The sequence below is a fragment of the Pinus tabuliformis genome, chromosome 4_1 (genome assembly GCF_031772625.1).
Source record: "Pinus tabuliformis cultivar Carrire ecotype Pingquan chromosome 4_1, CPIR1, whole genome shotgun sequence".
NCBI lineage: Eukaryota > Viridiplantae > Streptophyta > Pinopsida > Pinales > Pinaceae > Pinus > Pinus tabuliformis.
This window is the reverse complement of record NC_142303.1, coordinates 776434631-776451739: the sequence shown is the minus strand read 5'-3', so window position 1 is coordinate 776451739 and position 17109 is coordinate 776434631.

Sequence of the window (17109 nt, the reverse complement as noted above, 5' to 3'; positions counted from 1 at the left end):
CCATATCAAGGAGATAATTATGCAAGCCTTTTTCTAAGGAGAAAATCATGGAGGCATATCTTTTTCTAAGGAGAAAATCATGGAGGCATATCTTTTTCTAAGGAGAAAATCATGGAGGCATATCTTATCCTAAGGAGAAAATCATGGACATATCCAATTCCCAAAGGAGATAATTAGGAGAAAAGCATGGAGGATTTGGTTGGCATATCTATCCAAGATATGTGAGAGATTTATGGGATCATGTTTGAGAGATTTGTGCGATGATATCTTGTAATAACGGGAAACTAGTTGAGAGTGCTTGAGAGAATATTGGATATGTAATTATGGAAAGGTTATCTTCTTCATGTATATAAGAGAGTGCTCTCTCTTCATTGGGATAAATAATGAATAATAGAGAATGGAGATTAACTTTGATTCATATTCTTCTTATGCTTTCATGATTTGTAATTTAGTTTTTGCAATTTGACATAGTTTTATTGTTGTGAGTTCATATCTGTTGTTTGCCATTCACTTCTTCACATGTTGTATTGCTTTTCTTTTATGCAACTTACTGCTTTCATAGTTAATGTTTCAATGCCTTCTTAGATCAATTTGATTTCAGTAATTTAGATTAGATTAGATTAGATTAGTTCCATTTCAGTCCTGCATATATAGTGCATGTGTCTCGTAAGTCTACGGACCTCGGATTGACAAATTAAATAGTTGGGTAAGTACTACAACGGAATTAAACGAACATAGTTTCACCCAACAAGCTATTAATTATAGTGGAGAGCTTTACCAAATCCAAATACGGGTGAGAGAGAGAGTCCAAACAAGTAAGGTGCTAACTTACTTGACCAGGGAAGGACGATTCCTGTGCGTGTCCCTATATGGTTGCTTGGATAGAGAACCTTACTTGACCTCTCGCTGATCCAGCCGCAGTCCCTGTTGCTATGCGTCCAGTTCCTATGGGCGGTGCCCCAAGAAAAGCTATTGATCCTAGGAGCTTTGCTCTAGCATTTGTTTGTGAGTGTTTCCTTTTCTATAGTCCACCAAGCAGTAAGAAAGTCAAAGGTAAGGAACGAAGTAGCTTGTCTGCATCGGGCAAGGTCCCGGCCGGTGCTTTTAAGAGAAGGGTAATGTGGCTTGGGCATAAGTCCATCCATGCTCCTAGGTTGAAGGTAATAAGTAAGTCAGGGGTAAAGTGATCCGGTTCTGAAAGGGAAAGTTGCCCTCCACACTAAGTGATTCATTACTCAAGTGGTCTAGGGCTAACATGCCTAGCAACATGCCTAGCTCTGAAGGTGAAGTTGTATAGTCAAAGTGAAGTATAAGGTAAGACCTGTCGTAGGGATAATAGTAAGAGTGCCCTCTTAATAGATTCATTCCTAAAGGCAAGTGATCAAAGAATCTCCTAGCAGTCAGAAGCTTATGCATCCAATGAGGTTGTTCTGATGTACCATAATCCCATCCCATCTGGCAGTTTCAATGATCTGAGTGAAAGGGACACTCGCCCTCTCGGGACCATCCCCGCCCGGAGGAGCATGTAACTAAAAGTCCTTGGCTAATGACACTATCCATTCAGCCGCCACCCTGCCTGCCATGTCATCAAGAGGGGGAGTAAAGTAAAGGAAAGGGATCGTAGCATTTCCCCGACTCATTTCACTAAGTGATTCATATAGATGGCCATACCTCTCTACTAAGATTCATTGTTATAAAGAGATCCTGGCTGGCTTTGTTTGGGCATATCCTATCAATATGAAGCCTATCCATCCAACGTTTTCTGATGGATCATAATCCCCATTCCATCTGATAGTTCCATGATCTCTGTTAGAGGGAAACCACCAACAACCTTCTTCTCTATCGGCTATTCAACCCCATCCCATCCGGTGCTGCTGATAAGGAAAGGGGTTCATAGCAATACTTCCTAAATGCTTCATTCAGGTGTTCTAGGGATATGGCTCTTCCGGTGGACAGGTAACACATTCATAAGGGGGGGTAGGTGGTATCATGCCATCCATCTCTATGCCATGCTATTCTCTCTGCTCGGGTCTACAGCTGTTGTACCGTACTTGCCTAAGCGCTTTCATCATCTGATATCGGGTAGTTAGGAAACACATAAGTGAAGAAAGAGGCACGGAGTGGGTAAGAAGTCATTGTTTCATGCCAGCCATGCCATTCCCTCTGCTCAGGTTGATAGCAATACTTCCTAAGCATCTCATTAATGCAAGTGTTCTAGGGTAGAAGGTCTAGTTCTTCAGGTGGGTAACTATAAGGTTAAGGGAACAGGTAGTTTGATTCATTCCTAGCAAGTGGATTCAAAATTCAAAAGGTATCCTATCCTGAGCTCGGCCGGAACAACAAGTAATAGCGGTACCCAGCATAGCATCTTAAAGCAAGTGCGATAAACAAAGCATATCCTGACTGTCTGTACATCTTCTCCTAGCAGCAGTCTGAAGCCTGTCCTCCATCCAATGAGGTTTTCTGATGGATCATAAAGTAATCTAGCAGTAGTGAAACGATATCTTATAAAAGGAAACCATCCCTCCCTGCTAGTGTACAATCCATCCTGCAATCGGGAAAGCATGCATGGTAAGAAGCTAATCAAAGTCTTGGGCTATTTGACCCCATCCCATCTGGTGCTTCTCTTCTAAGATCAGGTCATGGGTTGGATAGCACTAAATCTCTTTTTCTAGGTTGAAGGCAAGTATTGATTGAGTATATAGGTCTGGTGGAACAGGTCTAGTATGCACGTAAGTAAAAGTAAGATAGGCAGCGTAGTAAAGGTAAATAGTTAGACTCTAAATGTTGTACCACCTAATATTCATTAATGAAGCAAACATCTATCTCCTTGTAGTAGTCCCCCGTAAACTCAATGCTCTATGTTGAAGTCCATTCATCCATCCATGCCATGCATCAAATCCCATCCTACCCGAAGAAGTTAATAACTATCTATATCTCCTAAGGTCTTAATTTCTCAAGTGGTCTAGGGCTAACAGGTCTAGGTCTTAAGGTGGTTAAAGAGAAGGTGAGTAGTAGGCATGAAAAGAAAGGAAGGTAGGTCTTACTGGCCCGGCAGGTTGGTCCTGAATGGAAGGTCTTACCTGCCCTGCTAGCTTGCTTTATGCTCAAGTTAGCTATTTCTTTTTCATCTAGTAAATACAGTAAATAAATATGGAAAGATGGTCTAATCCCTTTCCCGGTCTTGTGATCTCTCTTTATTCTATCTAAAAGCATGCATATGAGTCCTTTTGAGGGGAAGAAATATGGGGCATAATGGAGGGGTGGGCGTAGTATAGGAAAGCAAGTGAGAGTCATGATTATGGGAACTTATAAAGAAAACTTTTCATCTCAAAGCCCTCTTCATCAAAGAGGGTTTAGGAGATCCATTTACCCACCCCGGTTTAGGAGAAGATTGAAAGGAGAGCTTCCTTTCCCACTGGAAACTTCAGCTCCTCGTCCGGGTGAAAATCAATCCTTTCGACCCATTTTGGCCTCAACGAGGAGACCGCCGAGTTTTCCTGGTTTCTGACTTTCATCCTCATTCATCCTAAAATATCCCTATGGGAATAGGAGCTCCCCGGTCTTAAACAAATCTACCACGATCTGTTTACCAACGATGCATCGTTGCATGCAACGATCAACCTTTTCCCAGATATATTGTTTGATAGGGAGCTCTGAATAATATGTGGAGCCGCTCACCTGATTCAGAGGGTGAGGGTGAGGAGCGTAGGGATGAACACTCTATGAAGGAGTAGGGTCCCAAAAATAGAGGAACGTAGTTGCTCGACCAACGGGAGAGGAAGAATGGCTCGACCAGCGAGAGAGGAAGCATAAGAAGGCGACTATAGTATATAGTGGAGAGGAAATAAGTCATTTTTATAATCAAGAAAAAACGCAGTTTCTGCAAGGTGTGCCTACTCCTTCCTTCCCCCACCTGAGACAGGATCAAATCAAATGGTAGGTAGATCGATCGGCTAGGAAACCTTTCTTCTTTAGTTCTTCGAATCCGCATCCCTGGCATTCTCGGTGAGAAGAGGGATCTTCATCATTACTATGTAGTACGGGACATTAGCTGCTTATAGCAGCCACCATGATCATCTAGCCAGGTATACAACCTCTCACCTGAGCGTCAAGTACTAAAGCCAAGAGCATACCCTGTTCGATAGCCCGTAGCACCCATGGATAGTTCCCGATCCAGTTTTCATGCCTTGTTGTTGCTATTCTTTTCCTCTGATTCTTTTGTACTGAAAGGTTCTCCTTCTGCTACTGCTTCTATCGTAGGGAGGGCAAGTTCAGGCCACCTCCCCACTCTTGAATTTCCCACTTTGACAAGGCCACCTTTAAGCAGTTCATTTACCATCTGGAGAGATAGGCCCTCATGCTCCTCGTGACCAGATATACAGGTCACCTTTTGTTTCTGAATTAACCATCCCTTTCATCATTTTTCACAAGCAACTTGGATAAGCTAATAGGTTTTTCTGTATAGGCCACTTTTCTTTTCTAAATTTTCCATATTTGATAGGCCCACACTTTCTTCCCCGTCTCCTCTTGACATGTCACCTTTATGTATTTCATTTCTTTGCATATCCTTTTGGTCTTGCTCCATTGTCATGGAAACTCACCTAAAGAGAATAGCTTAGCCCTGTTAGTTCCACCTGGACCCCTATGGACACCACCTTTATTCTTAAGCAAGTTAAGGCAGTCGTCTTAGCACCTACTATTGGACCTGGACCTAGCTGAAGTAACCTATTGGAGATATAGTACCCCATTTGATGGAATATGCCTTAAGCCCTCTCAAAGCTCTAAATCATTATGCATATATTATTTTACTGTACCTACTTCATTACTTTGATCCATGTGAATACACCATATTAAGCTTAGAGGTTCGAATCCTATGGTGGACAAGCAAAAAGTGCAAGAAGCCTGCCGACAACGGGGGCGTTCTTCTATGGAAACAAGCCAAAATAGTCCCACCTGGAGATGGACATATGCTTTAGTAGAGTTCAAGCCGATTGCATTGGACTAGCTGAAGTCTTTAGCCTATTTGGACCTAGACTATAGGTAATATCCCCCCCCATGTGGATGGAATGATGCCTTAAGCCCCAGTGCTAGAGAAACCAAGCCTTAATAGTAGAGTCTCTAGTGTATTTATATATTTCACTCCAAAATGATTCTTCTATGTCCTCCCTATGCAGAAACACAAGCCTTAAGCCCCTCAGTGCCATCCATGGAAACTAGCCAAAATAGACTAGCTTTTATTAGTCTTGTTAGTTACACCTAGAGATGGACACTAGCTTTTGTATTAGCCTGTGTGCTACTATTGGACCTAGTCTCCCCTATATGTGGATGGAATGCCTTTTGCCCCAGTGCCACGGAAACAAGTGCCTAAAGAGACAAGCTTATTATTAGACTTGTTAGTTCTGCCTGGAGAGCCCTATGGACACTAGAGCTTTAGTCAATAGGTCTAGCATTAAACACTCTTTTAGACTATCTTAGTCCATTACTTTGATCCATGTGAATGCCGTGTTAAGCTTAGAGTGAAAACCCTACTAGTCAGTACAGTAAGCCGGGGCAGCCTTAGTTTGTTGTATTGACATAATAATGATAAGCGAGTGCCCAATATGAAAGCCCATTTTACCTAACTAATCTTGTAAGAGCTTATTCACTTGGATCCACTAGATATACCACCTGCCTTCCCCAATTTACCACTTATCAGAAGACCACGTTGTTCAGACTCTCTATCATCTCGTAACGACACCTTTCTTCTTACCGTGGGCTTGGATATCTCATTGGACATTTGCTGCTATGTGTAATATAAAATTCATATTGATTTGCTGCTTAGCAAGAGTCATTAGTCCCACAAAAAAACCACACCTATCCACCCCTTTTTGTTTGTATAAACTTATGTGCATAATCCCTATTTGGGAATGCTCTATTTCAATCAAAATTCCTCTCCCGTTGGTCGAGCCCTCTCCTTAACAGTCGAGCGTTCGTACCTCACCCTGCTGGGGGCATCCTCTCCCGTTGGTTGAGCGTGCTCTACATCCTCTCCTTATCAGTCGAGCCCCTATTGGTCCTCATTGGGGGATGCAATCAATGAGGTCTGGTTTTGAGCAAAAAAGAAGCTATTTATCTTCCTAAATTGATCATCGGGGAATTCTCTATTTCCTTCAAAATAATGGGAAATGCACTTATTCACATGGGGTCTATAACAACTTTAACTAATGATGCATAGAAGTGAACTAACCAGTCTTTTGAAGCTTCAGAGAGCAATAGCTCTTCGGAGAGTAAGATTAAGTTGTACCACCCATCCTAGCACACACCAACAACTCACTTTCTTTAAAGAAAGTCTTTGTCCAGAGTTTTTGAACACTTACCTTAATGTGGGTGACTTGTAATGATTTTTATTTCCAATTTCCCATCTAGATAGACTGGACTCATGTTCCTGATTCGGATAGTAAGGCACCTGCATTTACTAAATTGACCATACTGCATAGGCTACGTGATCACTCTATATCATCTTGTAATGCCACCTTTGCATATTGAATTTCCCACCCCACATAGCAAGGAAGTAACAGGGTAAATTATTTAGTATTAGGTTTCGGCAAATCGTACTTTTTTATGTTGGTGAATCATACTTTTTCCGGTTGACTATAAGTTTGTTTGGCGCGTTACATAAGGTGGTTGGCCAAAGAATCCCGGGTCTAATTCTCTGCCCTGAAACTACCTCCTAACTGTAGCCTGTCCCATGCTCTGCCCAAGAGCTATCTGTTGGGAATAGAATATGAATATAACCAAAGTGACATCTCAATAAAAAAGAGTCTTATCCGGGCATATCCCGGTAAGTAAAGATCTCTGAGTAAGTAAGAGGTATCCGGGCTACGCCCGGGCAAGTGTAATAGGTGTAAATAAGTAAATAGAGTTCGTATGGGGTAATCGTAAGTAAAGAAGCTAATGGAAGTCTAACCCTAAGTAGGTTCTGACTTGACTGGTATTCCTTCCTTGCTTCCTTCACTGGGGGAGGTTGGGGTCTAACGCTGGAGGGTAAGGGTTAGGTTCTTATCCCAGGCAAGAGGAAGTGGAAGTATCTGGGCGTAAGCCTAGGCAAGAAGCAATCTATAGCGTGACGGTGGTGGTTGGCTGAGGTAAGAAAAGGTACTGGGTGTTCAAGGCTATAGAGAGTGGAAGATGAGATGCCCTAAAGTAATAGGGAGACTGGGCGTATAGAGACTAAAAAGAGTCTGATACGTTGCAGTAGCGTAGCCTAGCTTGTATGATGAAAAGCTTATTGAGGTCAATCTGGGTGGCTCCCCCGTAGAGTGGGATAGGAGATGAGTAAGATCTAATAAGAAGGCATGTGTTGGCAGGGTTCTCTCTCCCACTTAGGCATGTGGGGTTTCCATGGCACCAGTACAAGAGCTATTCGCACCTCTGAGTTTGAGTGAAGCAATCATATGGGCATTAATAATATAAGAAAGAATCTAATGCTCTTTCTTATCCCTCAAAGTGAGGCATAATCGCGTAAGTAATAGTAGCATTCCTTATTCCACTCAAAAAACTCAGTCCTTATCCCACCCTTGAAGCAAGTCTGGACTTAAACCTAAAAGGCATATAAGTAATGTCCTTATCCTCAAAGCCTCTAGTCCAATCCTTATTCCTAAAAGGATGTCTGGCTAGAAAGTGGTTATCCGAGACATGGTCTAGACTTAAACCTAAAAGGCATATAGGTCTAGCATGATCCGGGTAAGTAAGAGTTCTGTCCTTATCCCGACTCTAGTGGTTAATAACTAATGCATTCAACATCTTCCTAACAATCTCTGTAATGCTAGCTAGATCTTCCTAATAATATATAGAGTATTATTTTCTTGTTTGTTCTTCCTATTGATTTGACCAGAGGTTTAGTTTGTGTGACCATAACACATTAGCTTGTTTCTCTGCTTTTGGTCTTTAGGCAAGGAAATTTTGGTAATACCTACTAAACAAATAGGCCCTACATCACTTGAGTTAAACCATAACATTGATAGGTTAGACAGATCTATAGATAGGCTTTCGCTGAGTAAGTGGGATAACATTTCTTTGAGACGGTGAGGCATTCTACCTTCGCTTGGATGGACATTCTACGGTAGTGACTGGCTTCAATTCTGTACCTAGCTTGGTGATCGGATGATATTATTTACCTAGCGATTGGATTATATTAAATAACTGATCTAGTCTTCCGAACATGCTTTATACCTATGGCACGATACCTGAAATAGGCTTTCCTTAAAGTTCAATATGAATAGACAATACCTTTCAAGATGCGGACAAGCTACTTCGTTCCTTACCCTTGACTTTCTTACTGCTTTCACCCTAGGAGATGGATTGATGCCCAACCCATTGATGATTCCAACCAGGAACACTTTGAAGGGTAGCCACTATGAAAACAGCCAGCCCCCTACCTTAGTTCCACACAACCTATTTACCCACCTTAATTACCACACCTGTTAGCCTTCTATACTACTTGATTAATGAATCGCTTAGTCGGTACTGCTATTAACCAACCCATCTCATTACCCTTGTCTTATCAGGACAGGACAGGATTATCCAACCCTTACCCTGACTTTCTTAATTGCCCACCACACTTTCACTACCACCGGATCGCCGACTCATGAAACCTCTTCTTACATGCCTTAGATTAGCTTACTATACAGCTTTCACAGGTGTTCACATAAAATAGAAGAACATGGGCTTCGGATACAAAATTCACCAGTGAGAACACTTCCTGAATGAATCCCTTAGGAGCAAATGCTTAGACCTTCTCTTATCACCATTGGATGGATCAACTAACCTTGTTGCTAGCCCCCAACCTTATGCCTGAATATGCTAGGTATGCAGTCTTGCTCCACACTTCAACTTTTCATATTGGGCGGGCCTTGCCCGATGCGGACAAGCGGCTTTGCTCCTTGATTCATCTTCTCCTTAACCGGCTTCTCTTTGTCCAGTTCAAGATCCAGCCCTTGATCCAGAAGCTTACCTAGTTACAGCAGCATACCTATCAATAAAGAAAACGTCATAGATAGAGGCACGGGCAAGCTTTACCGAGTGATAACATCCTTGTCCATTCCATATAAATGTAGAGCCAGTTGATCCAGTTAATTAACCATATTAACCACTAGCTTGAACAGTTTCAGTACCTATAGCATCAGTGTAAATCAAATCTCCACTTTGCCCTCAGCCTCCTAGTGGTCAACTATTATGAAACCAGCTCAAGAAAAGATAGAAAATATAGATCAACGCCTTAGAATTCAGCCTCTTCGAGGGGGCAACCTCCTTTACATTACATAAATGAACAATTCTTGGATGATTCAAATGACAAAACCTCCTTTCTATATATAGGAGTCTAAGGAGTCATAATATAACCCAGCCGACCTAATAATAATAATATAAAGCCACAAAAATAACAATAGGGGGATTCTATGGGGCACATAAATAACAACATGGGGGTAATAGGGGCACAACAATATAAATAAGGGGTATAACTACAATAGTAATGGGGTAATCACTAGTATTATAGGGACCCAACATGCCCCTCGCCTTCAAAAAAGTGTTGTCCTCAATGCTTGAGTAGTTCTGGATACTTCTGCATAAAATTCTCATCCTCCCATGTGGAATCTTCAGCGGATAAGTTCTTCCACTTGATAAGATACTCTGAAATTGATCGATTTCGTAGCTGTCGAGTCCTTGTTTATGTGACTGCTTCCGGTTCCAATATAATTTTTCCTTCCTCATCAAGTTCTGGCAATATTGTTTGAACTGGGAGCTTGTCACCTATAACCTTCTTTAAACATGAAACATGGAAAACTGGGTGCAATCGAGAAGCTGCAGGAAGCTCCAATTTGTATGCCATAGTACCAATCTTTTGCAACACCTTGTACGGACCATAATACTTTGGTGATAATTTATTATATGGTTGTAGCCGTAGGAATACCCAATCACCTACATCAAAACTTCTTTCACTGCGATGTTGATCTGCCTGTTGTTTCATTCTATTTTGTGCCAACACGAGGTTATCCTTTAAGAGTTGGAGGACTTGTTGTTGATGTTCGATGTGATGTTCCACTGCCTAAACCTTGGAATTTTCTCTTAAATACGATGTGATGGATGGTGGTTGATACCCATAAAGTGCCATAAAAGGGGTCATTTTTGTTGCTGTATGGAAGGAAGTGTTATACCACCATTCAGCCAAAGGCAACCATTTGACCCATTGTGTCTGTTTATCAGATACAAAGCAACGAAGATATCCTTCCAAACATTTGTTTACTATCTCAGTTTGCCCATCAGATTGAGGATGATAAGATGAGCTATGAGCTAACTGAGTACCAAGACAAGAAAATAATTATGTCCAAAAATTTCCAGTGAAAATGGGATCTCTGTCACTTACAATAATCTTCGGGTTTCCATGTAGCTTTTGAATTGTTTCCATAAATGCAGTAGAAACTGTACTGGCTTTAAATGGATGTGATAATGCACAAAAGTGTGCGTACTTGGTAAGTCTGTCAACTACCACCATGATGACGCTCTTTCCCTCAGACTTGGGTAAACCTGTGATAAAATCCATTGAAACCTCCTCCCAACATTGGCTTGGAATGGATAAAGGTTGTAATAGACCCTGTGTCTTAATTGTTTCAACTTTATTTTGTTGGCAAACCAAACATTCCGCCACAAACTTCTGAATATCTGATTTAAGGCCATCCCAAAAAAATTCCTTCTTAACCCTGTGATAAGTTTTTAAAAATCCTGAGTGCCCTCCTAAGGGAGAAGTGTGCAATTCCATAAGAATCTTTTGTTTTAGCTGGGAATTCTTACAGAGGTATAAGCGATCTTTGTACCATAACGAATCATTTTTCCAACTAAATGTATCAGACGTATTGGAATCTTGTTGTAGCTTTCGAATAAGTGCCCACACTTCTTCGTCATTCTTCCATTCCTCCCTTGCTTCGTTTATCCAATCTGGTTGGATAATAGAAATGGCGCACAACAATGCTTCCACATCCTCATCCTTTCTTGAGAGTGCATCTGCCACCACATTTTGCTTCCCCTTTTTGTAGATGATTTCAAAGTCATAACCCAACATCTTTGTGACCCATTTTTGTTGCTCTTCAGAGGATAATCTTTGTTCTAAAAAGTATTTAAGGCTATCATGATCCGTTTTTACCTTGAAGTGTCTTCCCATTAGGTAGGGTCGCCATTTCTTAAGTGCATGGAGTATTGCCAACATTTCCTTCTCATAAATAGCTTTGCTTAAAAACTTTCCCTTGATTGGACGACTTTCAAAAGCAATAGGTCTTTCATCTTGCATTAGAACATCACCAATTCCATTTCCTGAAGCATCACATTCCACAATAAAGGTTTTTGTGAAGTCTGGTGTAGCTAAGACCGGTGCTTGGCACATTGCCTCTTTAAGACATTCAAAGGCATTTGTTGCTTCCGAAGTCCATGAAAATGCATCTTTCTTCAATAATGTTGTTAGAGGTGCTGCTATTCTCCCATAATTCTTAACAAATTTACGATAATACCCTGTCAACCCAAGAAATCCTCGCAGATGCTTTATGGATGTGGGGATTTTCCATTCCTTAATGGCTTTAATTTTGCTAGGGTCTACCTTAACTCCTTCATGAGATACAATATGACCCAAATATTCCACCTCCTGGACTCCAAAGAAACATTTGGATCTTTTTGCAAATAATTGTTTCTCCTCCAATAGTTGTAGCACCTTGTCAACATGTTCAACATGATCCTTCCAAGACTTGCTGTAGATTAGTATATCATCAAAAAATACTAACACAAATTTTCTAAGGAACGGTTTGAAAATTGAATTCATCAAACCTTGAAATGTTGATGGTGCATTGGTAAGGCCAAAAGGCATGACCAAAAATTCATAATGACCCTCATGAGTTCTAAATGCCGTTTTCGGAATGTCTTCAATCTTCATTCTGATTTGATGATATCTCGAAAGGAGATCCAACTTGGTGAAGTAAATTGATCCATGCAATTCATCCAGTAATTCATCAATGACAGGAATGGGGAACTTATCTTTAATAGTGAGCTTGTTGAGCTCCCTGTAATCTGGACACATGTGCCATGATCCATCCTTCTTGTGCACCAATACTACTGGAGCAGAGAAAGAACTTTGACTTGGTTGAATTATACCCGCCTCTAACATTTCTGCAACCATGCGTTCAATTTCACTTTTTTGGACATAGGGATATCTGTACGGCCTGATGTTTGGAGGAACACTTCCTGGAACTAGATGAATAGCATGATCATGGTCACGCATAGGTGGGAGACCTTTGGGAGTCTCAAATACCTTGGAATGATTGTCCAGGACTTTTTGCAGATCTGGAGAAATAGATGATTCCAATGTAGAAACATCTAGCGAACATAATTGTGCAATTACACCTCTTTGCTCCTTTTTTAGAAGCTTTGTCATACCATTAGAGCTGATTATCTTTCCTGGTTTCCCTGCAATACCCCTTAATTCAACTTCCTTTCCTTCTGTAGAAAATCTGATGAAAAGTTCTTGAAAATTAAAAGCTATCGTACCCAAGGATTGTAGCCATTGGACTCCTAGTACAACATCAGCACCTCCCATTGGAATGGAAAGCATTGGGCTAGTCAATACATATTCTCCCATGGATAGCTTGATATTATGGCACCTTCCCGAGCAATTTATTGTTCCTCCATTCACAACCATTACTTGACACTCTGGTGTTGGATATAGGAAGCAATTCAATTCTTTTGCTACCCTACAATGAATAAAATTGTGGGTGCTTCCTGAATCAATCAAGACTATTACCTTTTTCTTCTTGATTTGTCCTTCTATCTTGATGGTTTGAGGAGTGGTAATTCCTGCCAATGCATTACAAGATATGGTCGGATTTATTTGTTCTTCCTATAGGCTTTGTTCCGGGAGTATATCTTCTTCTTTTGACATTTCTTGCTCCTTTTCTTCTTCCTCTTCACAATCTATGTAGAATAATTTCTTCTCAGCACACTTATGACCCTTAGTGTATTTGCTATCACAACTGTAGCAAAGCCCTTTTGCTCTTTTTTCTTCCAATTGTTGTGGTGTCAACCTTATAGGTTGTGGAAGACTAGGGGCAACGACACTTCCATCTTTATTGTTGTGAGTGGTATGCTTCCTGGTTGCCATAATTTTGCTTTCCATTTTTCTTGCTAACCTGAATGCCTTCTCTAATGAATCCGGTTCCCAAAGGCGAACATCATGTTGGATATTATCCTTTAAATACCCTATGAACACATCAATCCTATGCTCCTCTGGAATATCTTTTACCCTTATGTTCAATTTTTGGAACTCCTCAATGTGCTCCATTATTGAACCCTTTTGTTTGAGACTTATCCATTGGCTAAAAAAAGTGTTGCTTTTTGTATCCTCATAATGTGCTACCAATTCTTCTGTAAAAATTGCCCAAGTGATAAATTGTTTACGAGAGCAAAGCCATTGATACCATACAAACTGATTTGGTTCCAAATATAAAGTTTCCATACGTACCTTTTGTGTGTTTTGCACATTATTGAGATCGAAGAATTGCTCCATCTGTAATATCCATGTTGCGGGATCCTTGCCATCAAACTTCCTCATATCGATTTTTGGAATGTGGTGGGTCTTCGATCCCACATTAGAGTCTATCGAATCAAGATTAACATTTCTTTTGTTCTCATCATGAGTTTCCTTTACTACCCTTTCACCATTAGTGACCCTTTCTTGTAGTAACTTCTTTAATTCGTCCATGTCTGTCTTCAATTCTGTCTTCAAGTCGTCCATGTCTGTCTTCAATTCTGTCTTCAAATCATCCATCTTAGCTTCTATGCCTTTCTTTAAACAATCCATCTTAGCTTCTGTTCCTTTTTGTGCAAGTCACACTTGTTGCACTTGGTCTCGTAATTTTGCTATATCATGTTGCATTTCTTCCTCTTCTTCATAAGTCATGCTAGAGCTTTTAGGTTTTTTACCAGGTGTTGACATTTTCTTTCTTCGGGGCATCAATTAATGAATATAATGCTTTACTATACCCTTTTAATTCCTTCAAACCAAGCTTATGCAAAAATTAAAAAAAAAATACACACCTTTTTTCACTTTGTATAAGCCTGATATTGAATCTGATGTATCTCTGTATTTGCGAATCATCCAATTCTGAAATTTCAACTTGTAGTCGCCTTCTGCGTCCTCTTTCCAATGCCACAAGTCTCACCCAAATTGGATTCTCCAAGGAAGAGTTATGTGAAATCTCCCACAGTGACTTCCTTTTAGACTAATTCAGTAGGGCGAACTTGTACGACGTTCCACGAGTCACTGTTTCAACCTTTGGATCTGAAAATCACACTCAAGAAACTATGGTCCATCCCCTTTCTGTACCTTCTTATGAAATTTCAATCTGATCCCCAGAGAGAAAGTTATAACGATTTTCCCCAGGTCACCTGTTTGGAATGTAATTCAGGACTCTGCAAAAAGACCGATTTCCTAAGATCATAACTCCGAAAATAAAGTGCGAAAAGATCTGAAATTCCGACCCAAGGTTCAGCGCGATTTCTTCTCAAATGGGTTTTTTTTTTTAACTTCTGAAACGTCACAGAAAAAAAGTTATAGCCAAAATGCCATGATGACCTGTTTGGAGCAGCGAAACCCTAGAATCCAAAGCTCTGATACCAAATGTTATGAAACCAGCTCAAGAAAAGATAGAAAATATAGATCAACGCCTTAGAATTCAGCCTCTTCGAGGGGGCGACCTCCTTTACATTACATAAATGAACAATTCTTGGATGATTCAAATGACAAAACCTCCTTTCTATATATAGGAGTCTAAGGAGTCATAATATAACCCAGCCGACCTAACAATAATAATATAAAGCCACAAAAATAACAATAGGGGGATTCTATGGGGCACAGAAATAACAACATGGGGGTAATAGTGGCACAACAATATAAATAAGGGGTATAACTGCAATAGTAATGGGGTAATCGCTAGTATTATAGGGACCCAACATCAACCGAGTTGCTCTGCCCTTTACTTTGACTTTTGATCTTGACTTTACTTTGACTTTTGTGGAATGAAAATTCATTGTTTAAGAAAATGATCCTATTATTACTAGTAAGCTATTATTAGGGACACTCCTCACACCACACGATCTCAATCAGAAGCTTCATCCCTAGCTAGAATCATTAACTCAATACACTTTGATCCACTATAGGAAATATCTTAGCTCCTACCAGCAGACACGATACACCAACAACCATTCGACCTTTGACATCTTTTCTTCCTCATTCTCAGCAAATCTATTCGAGTAACAAGCAATTTAGTTAGTATGATTAAGATAGTATAAGACCCTTTTTATTACTAATAGAGTCTAAGATAGTCTTGATTGAAGCACCACTACCAACAACAGAGGTAAAGGGAGTTTCCAAGGTATTGAAGTAACAACTGTTGGCATTATGATTCAAGTGTTGTCCTTGATGGCAACTTACTCAGAGGTTGGTACAGGTGATGGCAACTTAATCAGAGGACAGATCTGAGTACAGCAGGCCAAGACAGTTCATACACGCATATTCGTTAAGCCCAAGTTGCGTGTACACGCAGGTTGGCTTCATTAAAAGCGCGTGTATGTGGAAAACTCATTTTGGTACCATGAAGAATCTGTACCAACTAAAGGCCCAACTAAAAGAAGTTTCTCATTAAACAAGAAAGAGACAAATTGCAGCAGGTGGTTTTCACCCACATTGGGTTTCCACCTTATATCATGGTGTTCATGTGTGTGGCTTTTGTGTGATGATCTGTTCTGTTATACTGCACCTGTTTACTGTTAATATGCTTAATAATATTCTGATGCATTTACTGAAGATAAGATTAACTGAATCATAAGATCTCTGCATATACGCTAGTTTCTTTAGACACAGTCGCGTGTACACGCGGGTTCACTTAACTGAAGTCGCGTATATGTTTCTGAGCATGAAATTGAAAAGGTTTTACTGATCTGATAATACTGATTCACCCCCCCCCCCCCCCCCCCTCTCAGTATTATTTCCAACAATTGGTATCAGAGCAGGTCCTTCAGAGAAGCTTGATCGCTTGAAGGAGATTCGTAGAACAATGGGGAAGAAAGCACGTCAGAAGAAGAAGACAGCTCAAAGGAACAATGACAACCTGTCGTTGAGTGGAAGCAAGTATTCAGATCCTGAAGCACCTCAGATTGAAGATGGACAAGCAAATGAAGCATCAGATCAAATCATAGATCAACAAGATCTACCTAGCAAAAGGGAGAATTCCCTCAAAGAAGAAATCATCAGATTAGAAGATCAGTTGGAATGTGCCTCCAGAATTCGAGAAATGCTGCTAGCACTGAATAAAGAGCAAGAAAACGAGATCCTCAAACTAAGGCATCAGTTGGATGAAGGAAGGAAAGCTGAAGAGACCTTGAAGAAGCAATGTCTTGAAAAAGAAGAACAACATCAAGTTGAGGTAAATATCTTGAAAAGCAAATTAGAAGAAAAGGATAAGCTTTTACGATTTCAAGATAGCTCTAAAGTCTTGGATAATATTCTTAGTAGTCAAAGATCTCCTGCTATCAAGACTGGTCTTGGTTTTCATGAATATGTTGAAGGTGAATCTAGTTCACAAGGTGAGGCAAGAAACTCTAATGAGAAATCTGAAATGCCCAACAAGGAACAACCAAGGAAAGAAATTCCTCAAGGAAGATTCTCTACTCCTAACTGTGGACGTGATAGACGATTATTTCCTCCACTGAATAATGTTGAATGTTATGTATGTCATAATCTTGGACATGTTGCAGCCATATGTAGAAGAAGAAGGTTTCAAGACCATCATGCAGAAAGATCATCACATTCAAGGTACTTTAATGGGTATTGCTTTTCTTGCAATATATTTGGCCACAAAGCTGCTGATTGCTATAAGAGGAATATGAAACATGTAAGATGCTATGCATGTAACAAGTTTGGACATAAAGCAAGAGATTGCAGGAACAAAGCTCATGATAAGAAGAAATCATCAACATGCTTGAAGAAATGGAAGAAGAAGGAAGTTCAGCCAGAAAGATGTGGCACAGCACAGGGTA